The following is a 12,370-nucleotide window of genomic DNA, read 5'->3' on the forward strand; positions in this document are numbered from 1 at the left end:
GTACCTTTTTAAACAGCTCAAATGTGTAAACTTGGACGTCAATGACATATCAGAAAAAGTTCCCATCTAATCCCTCAATAAATACAGTATCAGTATTTGCTATCTACCACATGCTGGGTATAGGGAGGTCTGAAATATACATACAGAGCTTAAGTCATGTCCTGGAACAAGTTTCCAGTTCAACGAGGTATGGAGGAAGAAATACATTAAAATTCTTGATGGGATCCAACATATAATTCAATATGTATGTGATCACAGTCTCCTTCCTTCCCAAATTGGGTTTATATATAGGTTGAAACATATGAAATTTCTACATTCAACCCCCACCCCTTCCACAAAGGTAATTTCTTATGGTTCAATCTAATATGTTGACATAGATTAACATGCCGCTATTGTGAATTGCAGACAGGGCTACCTTTGGGATCAGAGAAGTATACGTCTAGAGTCACATGAGAGAAAAACAAGACATGGAAAGCTCTGATCTGAAGAAGCTGGAAAACAGCTCTCAGTGGTCATAAGTGGTGATGTGTGGATAGCTATTTGAGCCTGTACTAAGGTGGTCAAGGACAGGATCTTCTTTTGGCAAGACCAGGCTATCAGGAGAAAAGATCACAGTGGGCTGTGACATCTTACTGGGGAAAACAGAACAGAGAATGAGGATTGACTGATGAGGGCATAGGTGCCTAAATTGGGAAACCAATTTTTAGCTAATAATTTACAAGCCAGAGTCATTTCCTGATTAGAAATATTCAGAACAGGGTACAGGAAAAATTCTGTATTAAGGACAGATCTTTTTGTTTGGGGAAGGGAGAGCAACTGAAGGGGAGAAAATAATGTTTACTATTATCACATTTTATTTTCCTAACCAATAGAAATATCTTCGAAACACCAGGATGGAGTCTCTGAATGAGTCCTTAATAGAGGCTCATAAGGCTAGAAATGAGTCTTACAGCTCACTTATTCTAACATACCACTATTGCAACTTGATGTTAAGTGATTTACTCGAAGACATATGCCTAATAACTTGTTAGAGACAAAGTTAGGGCATGGCATGACATCATCATCATCACTAACAGCCAAAATGTGTTAAAAATTTATTATGTATGAGGTACTATTCTAAGTATTATACACACATTATCCTGTTTAGTCCTCATAATTACTTTGTGACATAGATTCTACTATTATCTCCACTTTTTCATATAAAGAAATGAAGATTTAGTGAGGCACATCAATCAGGGTAGGGTGGATTAAGTTATGGTAGCAAATAACCTCCCAAATGTCAATGGCTAAGCACAAAGGTTATTTCTGTCTCATGCTACATGTCTAGTGCAGGTCAATAAGGGAACTCTGCTCATTGGAGTTATGTCACCTTGCATGTTGCTGGTCACTGTGGTAGAAGAGAGAATTCTGGAGAATTTCTCACTGGGTATTAAACAGTATAATCCAGAAGTTACATAAAGCATGTTTGCTCACAATCCTTTGGCCAGAACTGATCACATAGCACCACCCAACCACAAAGGAGCCGGGGACTCCATCCTCTGGGTGCCAGGAGGAAAGGGGAACTGAAGATCTGTGATGAACATGAGTGACAATTGCAGAGCTTAAATAACCTTTGCAACCTTTGCAGAGTCACACAGCTACCCATGTGTGCAGCCAAGTTTGAATCTAGCCATAGATCCCAGAACAGCATCTAACCCCTGGGCCATTCTGCCTACCAGTAAGATTCCCAGAAAATCAGCCAAGCATGGAAACCATTCTCACTGGATTCTTCTGGGTTTCTCTAAGAAGTACCAAAAGTGAAAAAGAATCCTTAGCTCCCAGCCTTTCAGAGGGTAGATGAGTGTCATGCTAGAAAAAAAAAAGTCATTCTCTGAAGACCTGAATTCTGTTAAATGAAAACTGAAGAGGGGGTTTTATCCTAATTCATGTTAATAATCTCAGTTACTGCTGGCCTTTTGTCTCCTAAACTCAACCCAACAATTGAGAGCAGTTTGAGTATTATTCGATAGCCAAGGAGAGCTATTCCTAGAAAAATGGTCACATTTTCAAGGTAATTTATGTTTTTGATCTAGCATATTATTTGAAACCAGAAGTATCAGTTACATTGATGGTTTCTATGAAAATGGCCAGAAAATCATTGAGAATTGGAAGGAATCCAATAATTCGATTCAGGTAGACCCCTGAGTGGACCTTAGATGGTAATGATTTACACCTCTGCTGCCGTTGGCTGGATTTGAAGGACTGGCTCTGTGACTTCTTTTTCCTCCACTCAGTTTAGTTATCTCACCACACAACTGAATCTTAGAAGGCTCATTTACTAAAGAGGTCCTATCTCCTTATGTTGGCCCCACAACATACTAAGAGGTACATCATTCATCAAGGGTCACAGCTAGATAAAAATGACAATCCCCTCAACTAACAGACAGAGACTGCACTCCAGGAATAGTCTGCAACATCACAGGTGTGGAAGAAGGAATGATTGACCCCCAATTTCTGACTGTGCCATGGTATTAATAGGTACTTGGATACTTGCCCTGGCCTCATGGTGAGCAGACTCTACCTCTTCTCTTTTGGGTTTGGCCATGTGATTTGCCTGGCTACTGGGGTATTATTGAACATGATAGGAACAGAGACTTGCTGTGTACTGCATGGCTGCGGTTACTGTCTTCTCTTGCCCTCCTACCATGAGAAAAACATGCCTCAGATAGTTGTTATTCCAAGAAAGATGAAAGACATCTGGAGCAAATGGTACTGAACCCATTGCTAGATCAGCCAAACTCAGCTGGCCTGTAGGCTCGTGAGTAAGAAATAAGTGCTTATTTTTGTAGATCATGAAGTTTTAAGTGGTTTGCTCTACAGCAAAATTATGACACAACAAGGCTCTGAAAAAATTGCATTTATCAGAAATTTCTGAAGCCACAACAAATACTTGACAATCAGAATCAGTGAATTGTAGAATTGGGGTATCTCTCAATTACCCTTTCTAAGAATGAAGATATTCAACTTATTCCCACCCATCTATTTAAAAACTTAGGGACTACATATACTATTTAGGCAGTCTGTTCCTTTGTTGTGTCAGACAAATTTTTGGTGTTGTTGTATTTGATTCTTGGGCACAGTCCACTACAATATCGGCTAATAATGCTCTCTGAAATTCCTTGTCATGGTTTCTGGACAATTCCCAAGAGTACAGATCCAATGAAAATTACAAGTGGGCTCTCAGGAACTGATAAAAATAATTACAAATCTTTTTTGAACATCTATTTTATGATCGATACTGCCCTAGGTATTTTAAATATTTGATTCTTTAGTCATAAAAGTTATTTAATAAAGACACTGAAATTGAGACTCAGAAAGGTCAAGCAATTTATCCAAGGTCAAACAGCTAGTAAGTGGCAAAGCCAGGATTCCTACTCACATCTTCCTGACTCCGATGTACAGCACAGTTTATCCACTCTAAAGTTCATCTTCTATTTCTCAGACATTTAGAAAAACTTGTTTACAACCCTTCTCTGAGTAGTGTGACTATTAGGTTCATCCATGAGGGCAGCTCCTGGAAGGTAATGTTCAGAGGCGTGAACCCAGGGAGTGGCCCAGAGACGGGCTGATCCTAGGAACTTTACTTCTCCTAGCGCCATATGCCAAGGTTGCTACTTTGTTTGCTGTGGATCCCAGGGTGAGCTCCAGTGGAGTCTGGAGTTGGCCCCTTACACTACACAACCCATTAAGTCTTGAGCTGAACCTGGCACCCAAAGAAAGCTTTTAGTCTCAGTACCACCTGGTACACTCCAAATTCTTAACCTTTTGGCTCTAGTATTTTTAATTCATTTATTCCTTGCTGGACAATGAGTATAATACATTTTACCTTACAAAAGGGGCAACTCTTTGTCTATGGCCTTAGTAGTTGATTAAAAATACAGAACAGAGATATATATACATAGCCTCTCATCTGCCCCCTTAGATTCAAAGCCTTTGTTTAGGCAGAGATTATAGTTGGGTTTTCATTTTCATTTTCTTAGTTAACATGAGTTGAGTATCCACTCTGGGCCGGGTGCTGCTCTAAGAGCTTTACCTTATAAACTCACTGAATTCTCACAGGAGGTAGATTATTGTATCCCCATTTTATAGACAAGGGAACAAAGATTCATCTTTGTGTCTTCACCCAAAGCCTGCCAACAACCTTTTCAGACACAAGGCACTTAATACCATTTGTATCGAAGGGAAAGTTTAGCACAGGCCTAAAAGGGCAGAGGAGGATGCAGAGAAATTGATCCAGATAATCAGATTCTCAACCATCTCATGATTTATTTCTTCCCAGTGAATGCTGCTGTCTTGCTGTGCAGCGCTCTCCCCCTTTCTCCCACGGGTTTGGTTAGATTTATCCTCCACTGGTAGATCGTGGCTTCTGGGTCAGGGATGGGGTGATGGGAAGGTATAGAGACTTATGTTTTCCTGACTGTTCAGTTCCTTCTAATGTCTGACACCTTTTGTTCCTAAAGAAGAGCAAAATCAATTCCCCGACATCCTTTAAGATGAAGTTCTGTGTCATTAGGAAGGCTGTTTGGACTTAAGGGTCACTGTGCCCATCAATAAGCAGGTGACCCTTATCTGACAGGCAAATGATACAGAGAAACCACTTGGCCAGCTCAGCTGGTTCTGCCTGGATGGGCCAAGCCATGGGAACATCCTTCTTCAGGGAGCTCAAAGCTCAGCACTGACAGGCAGGTAAAACATTCTTCCAAACAGCAGGGCACTGGAAACCATTATGCCATAGAGTGGGTTTTCTTTTAAATGAGAAATACATAAAGGTGGATATAATTCACCGAAATAGCCCCAAGAGTGTGTGAAAGGAGTGAGGAGAAGCAATCTTCTCTTTACAAACAGAAGCCACAGAGAGGCAGTAGGAAGAACGTCGGGGAAGAACCCAGGACACTGGCTGGCCTCAGCTTCTCCCACGTGCTGTGTTGACCTGGGACAAGTTGCTTCACCTCTCCGGACTTCACTTTTCTCTTCCCTACAGTGATAGGCCTGGTTGCTAAACTAGGTTTCTCATTCTCAAACTGGAGAGACTTCTCTGACTTGACAATATAAAACTCTGTCTGTGAGGGAAGGGCAGGACAGGAAGACAGGTCTCTGGGCTCTTCTCCACGCTGTCTGCCTTACCAGGTGGATTCACACAGAACATGTCCCTGCACTAAGAGGTGCAAGGTGGGGGAAGTATGTTGGGCAGGACTGGGAGTTTCTGATGTTTCCAGAAACTGCGCTGGGCAGATGGCATCAGAAACCAGACAGAGCTCTGACCCAGAGAGGCCTCACACTGCTCCTTCTCCATCAGCCCACACCCCTTGTCTCTGCTTGTACCCATGACACTCCTAACAGAAATGACAAAGGGCAATATTAGTTTTGTTTCTATAAATTAATGATCCAATGAGCTAATTCATTTAGCACCTTCAATTTTTCCCCAGTGGAGACTTTAAAAACTTAAAGTATAGCAAACTATATTGTGATTTAAAAAAAAAATCCACCACGACTTCGACAAAGCAGCAGAGAGTATGCCTCAAGCATGAAGGCCTTTTTTTACTGAAGCATTTCATCTTGACTTTGCAATCAATTGCCTGTTTCTAGCTACTAATGACCGTCACTTTGGAGTCTGCCTTTCACCAAAGGCCCCTTCTGTTTTGGTGTCTGCAAATGAGTGAAACCGATTCCTCGGACACCATCTTATCAGCCCAGAGGCAGAAATCTGAGCTGACTAATGATAATCATATTTCTTAATCCAAAATGTGCACGCTTCATTGTGTAGGCTCTGCCCCATATGTGTTCCAAAAGATCAGGCCATTTCTCTTTTTTAAAGACACAGTGTGTTGCTATTTCTGACTTTTGCATGTATTTGGGTTATGTACTGGCTTAGTGGACATTCACTGAGCACCTCCCAACTGCCAGGCACTGTGTTCATTTCTACAGTAATGCAAATAGTAGAAGACAGAATCTGTTCTTCCCTCATGGACTAAAACATTTCAGAGTGACTTGGGGATCTAGGCTTACAGTTAAGGCTGTGTTGGAGGCTGAAGAGCTAAGCACGGGTTTCAAGGAGGCTGGAAGTGAAACACTAAGGAATGCCACTGCAGGCCCATGGAAGGAAACTGTCACAGCGCCCTTCCTCTTTCCCTGCCTCCTTTATCACCCCATTCAAAGGCTGCGATTTCAGGGGCACAAGGGGAATTTGGGGATTCCACCTGCTAACTATGACAATGATCAAAATGCCTATTAATTTGTTTTCGGCTAAGCCTATGTTTGGATTGTTGTATCTGTTTAGAACGCTTTTAATGGAAAGTAACCACCACAATAAATCCAACTTCCAAAGATGGGGGCTGATGTTTTCCACAGAACACACAGTTCATATGTGGGTGGTGCTGACATGGCTGCAGAGGTTGGAATCTACGAACACCACCATCTTGGTCGTTCCCTTGTGGTTGCCTGACAGCTGCCCAGCTCTAGTCATCCCTTCTCTGCGAAAGGTGGGAAGTGGGGAGGGGGAGCAGCTGCACTCATTCCTTTTATCAGGGAGAGCACATTCCTTCCCAGAAGACCTCAACAGATCGCTGCTCAAGTCTCAGGCCAGAGCAGGATCACATGACTACGCTGAGCTGCACAGGAGGTGGGGAAGAACGTATTTAACTTTTCCAGCCTCTATACCACATGGAGGCAGGGAAAGAGAAGAATGGAAATGGGTTAACCATGTAACACTGTCTGCCACGAGACCCCGTGTTAAAGAACACTCGTCTAGGATGGTTGGGCCGGCCCTGAAGCCTCTCTGATCTGTTTCTCACACTGCAGCCTGTATGATACTCTTAAGAGGGAAAATCTGAGGGGAGGGATAGCACTAGGAGAAATAACTAATGTAGACGACGGGGTGAGGGGTGCAGCAAACCACAATGGCGCGTGTATAACTATGTAACAAACCTGCACATTCTGCATATGTACACCAGAACTTAAAGTATAATAAAAAAAAAAAGGGAAAATCTGATCATTTATCTCCCCTACTTAAAATCTGTCCATGGTGTCCCAGTGCTTATCCTGTTATAAGCTCTTATTAAACCCTCTGTGTTTTCTCCACATCAACTATCGCTCTAATTTGCATTTATATCTCCCATTGGTGTGTTCCTATCTCCCATTAGAGTACCTAACAATAGGTACTCAGTAACTATTTCATGAATGACTATATCAATGAATGAATGAACAAATGAATGACATGAGTGCTATATTTTTAAAGAACTTTATCTTAGATTCCAGCATTCAGTGAGACTCAATATATTAAAAGGGTCTTGGGGGTGGTGATGTCTGCAATTTACAGTAAATTTAGTATTTACACTTAAGATCATTTTGCTTTGGGAATGGGTTCCATAAACAAAACTCTCAAGATTTCATGAACCTTAGCAGCAATGTTCAAGGAAAGGCTCCAAAGGCATCCATGTACCAGTTGAGTGGGGGGCTGGTTCCCCAACGTACTGTGCCTGACATTACCAGGGGCAGATGGATGAGGCAGCATTATTTGTTTTGTCCCCTGGAGGCTTACTTTTACAGTTTTAATATTGCCATATGGAGTGCTTCAGAAATTACTTTTATGGAAAACATTTCATTTTCTTTCATTTAATTGGAGAGAAAAGCAGACAAGAATGACTTTCTAAGTCTGAGATCAAATGGCTTGTTGATATCTTAGGGAAGATGTCTTTCCCCTGAGCTTGGCTAGAATAGCCAAGCCTTAGAAGGCATCATCTTTCTTGTTTAAGAATCTGTTGTTTGCTTTGCAGTTTGAGTGGAGCAAGTCCTTTGGTTAGGCCCCGGACTGAGGAATCTGACTGCAGATGGCCACCAACAATGTAGATGAAGACGATCGATATTGGCTGATGATATTGGCTGATGAAACATTCTAGCAACTGCAGAAGATCTAACATCCCTTCATTCCAATTTCCTCAAGTTACCTGAATTTGAGGGTGTCATCCGCTTCTTGTTGGGATCCATCCTTCCTTTAAAGAAAAACATGCTGATATTTGAGAAGGGTAAATTGTTCAAGGCCAAGTGAGACTGTTGGATAAATGAGATTATTGGCATGAACCAGAGCTGGCTCCCTGGATCACTGCACCAGCTGGCCAGGGCAGCTGCCAGGGAGGCCTCAGCTCACCTAAGGCTTTAGCTGAGTGGAAGAAGATGCAGAAAACGGGGCCATGCCATAAGCAATAAAGTTTAATACACACTATAGAAGGCAGAAAAATGTTCCCCCCAAAGGTATCCATGTCCTAATCCCTGGAATCTATGAATATGTGACCTCATATGGCAAAAGGGACTTTGTAGATGTGATTAAGTTTAAGGACCTTAAGATGGGAGATGACCCTGGTTATCCAGGGTAGGCTCAGTGAATCACATGAGTCCTTGAAAGCAGAAGACTTTTACCAGCTGTAGTTGGTTAGAGACAGATGTGATGATGGAAAAGGGGTCAGATAGATGAGACTTTGCTGATTTTGAAGATGGAGGAAGGGGCCGCAAGCTAAGGAATGCAGGCAGCTCCTGGAAGCTGGAAAAGGCAAGAGAACAGATTCTCCCTTAGAGCCTCCAGAAAGAAACACAGTCCTGCTAGCACCTTGATTTTAGCCCAGTGAGATCTTTCCAGGTTTCTGACCTTCAGAATTATAAGATAATAAATTCATGTTGTTTTCAACCATTAAGCGTATGGTAATTTGTTATAGCAGCAACAGAAAATGAATATGCACAGTGATTCCTATCCACTAGCAAATTTTGGCTAATCAGTATTCCACATTGTTTCCAAAACAGATTAGTATGCATTTCTCCTTTTGGGCAGGCAGGGGGTGGATTCCCCAAACTCTGTGGCTCCCTCTTCCCTTCTGAACAGCTTAATGGCCAAACCAATCATCATCCAGGACCTGTGGCAGCCCATGTGGGGAAGATGTCAGGGATGATGCCTGTCTATGAATACTAAGTCACTGCCTCCATGACATTTTCAATGCTGCATTTTTTTGGTTTATCTGGGATCAATTAGATGGGTGGCTTAGAGGTTATTTCTGGGAGATTTTTTTTTTTTTTGAGATGGAGCCTTTGTTGCCCAGGCTGGAGTGCAGTGGCATGACTTCAGCTAACCGCAACATCCACCTCCTGAGTACAAGTGATTCTCCCACCTCAGCAGCCCAAGTAGCTGGGATTACAGGCGTCCACCACCATGCTTAATTTTTTTTTTAAAAAAGAGTCTTGCTTTGTCACCCAGGCTAGAGTATAGTGGTCTGATTTTGGCTCACTGCAACCGCCCAGGTTTAAGCAATTCTCCTGCCTCAGCCTCCCAAGTAGCTGGGATTATAGGCATGGGCCACCATGCCCGACTAAGTTTTATATTTTCAGTAGAGACGAGGTTTTGCCATGTTGGCCAAGCTGGTCTCGAACTCCTGACCTCAAGTGATCTGCCACCTCAGCCTCCCAAAATTCTGGGATTACAAGCGTGAGCCACCAAACCTGGCCTCTGGGAGCTTCTTAATCGGGTGACAGTAGCCTATTTAAGCATCACAAGCATAAAAAAACAAAGATCCTTTTTAATTTCTCATCTCACATTTTACCTAGCCACATTTAGTAACCCAGCTCACCAAGGAGAATTGTATATGGAATACCATGTAGCACCCTAGCCCAAATAATTCAGCCAGCACTGTGAAAGGCTGCACATTTGAACATAAGGCCTTTAATATTAAGGTTCTACAAAAATATTCAAGTTCTAACATACATATCACCTTTCCCTTACTGCTACAGAGAGGTCAATAACCTTGTTTCCAAAGAAAAACATGTCCATCTAGTATCCTGGACTATTACTACAATTTCTTCCTCCTGGAAAAGGGCAAGGGACATAAGATCTTGTCCTCCCTCTGACTCCAAGGACACCCTGGACTCTAGGATCGCTCATCCTTTCTGGTTTACTTCCTGTCCAACCCTTCCTCAAACCAAACAAGTGAACTAGCAACTAGAGTGAATTTGAGGGGCTTGGAATAATTGATGTAAATTATTTCTTCAGTGAAAGCCTGCTATGGCGTCTTCCTATGGCTACAAAATAAATGCCAAGTTCCCTACTATGGAATTCAAGGTCCTCCATCATTCGGCATCAACCACCTTTCCAGCACCACCACTTCTCCCAGCCCATTTTGCTTCTGGACATAAATACCTGCAAGCCCCTCCTACATCTGCCCTTGCTGGTCATGCTCGTCATCCACCCACAACACGCCCAGATCCTTGTCCTTCTTCTAGGCCCTGCTCAAAAGCTACTTCCCCTAGGAAACCCCTCCTTGATATTCCAATACCTGCATCCATGTGTATTATACATGTTATTATGGTTTGGCCTTGTGTCCCCACCCAAATCTCATGTCGAATTTTAATCCCCAGTGTTGGAGGAGAGGCCTGGTGGGAGGTGAGTGAATCATGAAGGCTGACCTCCCCTTTGCTGTTCTCTTGAAAGTGAGTTCGTTTTCATGAGATCTGGTGTTTAAAAGTGTGTAGCACTTCTCCCTTTGCACTCTTTTCTCCCTTCTGCAGACAAGTAAGATGTGACTTCTTCCTCTTCACCTTCCACTATGACTGTAAGTTTCCTGAGACCTCCCAAGCCATGCTTCTGGTACAGCCTGTGGAACTGTGAGTCAATTAAACCTCTTTCCTTTATAAATTACCCATTCTCAAGGTTCTTTATAGTAGTACAAGAATGAACTAACACCCACGTCTATATTTTTTATTCCCCTTTCCCATTCCAAGGCTGAGAGGCAAGAACCTGAATCAAGTGTTTCTCCCTCTGCTCCGATCACAAGAGCCACACACCCCTACTTAGGACCAATTTCATTTTCATTTTCTTTTTATTTTGAGATGGAATCTCGCTCTATCACCTAGGCTGGAGTGCAGTGGTGTCATCTTGGCTCACTTCAACCTCTGCCTCTTGGGTTCTTGCAATTCTCTTGCCTCAGCTTCCCAAGTAGCTGGGACTACAGGCACATGCTGCCATGCCTGACTAATTTTTTGTATTTTAGTAGAGACGAGGTTTTACCGTGTTGCTCAGGTTGGTCTCGAACTCCTGAGCTCAGGCAATTCACCAGCCTCAGCCTCCCAAAGTGCTGGGATTGTAGGCGTGTGCCACTGTGCCCGGCAACCAATTTTGTTTTCTGTTACTGAAGTTCTGCTTCTTTCCCTCTGGAACATAACTTTCTGGAGGGAAGAGACAGTTCCCATCTCTGAAGCACCCCTGATTCTCTACATCTGGACTGCATGAGATGGAAGTAGAGGATAGAAAGGTTCATACTCCTTCCCTAAAAAAAATAATTATTTCAGGGCAATGAGAGAGCCTTTCGCAGTGTCCCAGAGTTCTGGAGAGAAGTGCATTTCCAGATGGAACAAGAAGAGCGAGAACAAAGTTTCCTCAGAAGCTGCAAAAACTGGAAAGCCTTGAGAAGGCTTAAAGAGTTTACATGTGAGGCTCTCATCCCCAGGCCCTCCCATCTGTCTTCACTTTGTCTACATGTCAAAGTGCTGCCCCCAGATGGCCCACCTCGTTCTCTGGAGATCTTCCCAGCCTGCCCGAACCCTAGGGCCCCTGTCTGCCTTGCACAATGACCATGACCCTTCCTCCTGAGGGCTGCTCCTGCCGCCCGTCCTGAGCACAGCTGGCTGTCATCCTATGCACTTGGGGCTTCCTCTGGCCCCTGGGAACCTGCCCTAAGGAGCCTCCTTCTTTCTACCATTTCCTTAAATGGCAGCCTCCCTGCCCCAGATGGTGCCATTCTCTTCCCTGGGCGTTTTCTTTTTTCACTATGTCATTCTTCATGTTTGATGTCCCAAACTGCTCCACTGAGCACATGAGAGCCACCCCTTGGGGAAAGATACTGAGATAAATTATAGGGTAGAGAACCCTCCCCACAATTTATAAGCAAAATCAGGTACAAATGAGTATCAAGGTCAGTCCTGAAGGAGAAGTAGAGAAGAATAATCACTTATTCCAAAAATAAATTATATTTGAGCACTCACTGCATCCTAGGTGCTGGGAAACTGGACAGGCAGGACCCTTCCTTTGGTGCTTACTTATAGCAGAGAGGCCCCTTGAGGATTTTAAATGACTTTAAAAAAGGAGAACAGTCCCCAAGGAGGCCATGTGGAAGGAGGTGCAATCACAAGGCTGATTCCAAGAAATTCCTGCGTGATCCCAGTAGCACCTGAGCTCTAGAACCCCACAAGGGGTCCCAGAACAACTCCCTTCCTTGTGCTGTCTGAGACCCAGCAGGAAAGATCCCCTTTTTTGGTTTGCTGTCTCATGCCTTTCCTGATGCTTTTTAATGCTGCATCC

The 12,370-nt window shown here is 43.3% G+C and overlaps 1 protein-coding gene across 10 annotated transcripts in view; it reads right to left on the reverse strand.

Moving 5' to 3' along the window:
• Positions 1–12,370, reverse strand: part of RGS6 (regulator of G protein signaling 6) — a 640,379-nt gene that overhangs the window by 211,588 nt on the left and 416,421 nt on the right. The window lies entirely within an intron of this gene.

Source organism: Cebus imitator, unplaced genomic scaffold, assembly GCF_001604975.1.
Source record: "Cebus imitator isolate Cc_AM_T3 unplaced genomic scaffold, Cebus_imitator-1.0 Scaffold54, whole genome shotgun sequence".
In the NCBI taxonomy this organism is placed as follows: domain Eukaryota; kingdom Metazoa; phylum Chordata; class Mammalia; order Primates; family Cebidae; genus Cebus; species Cebus imitator.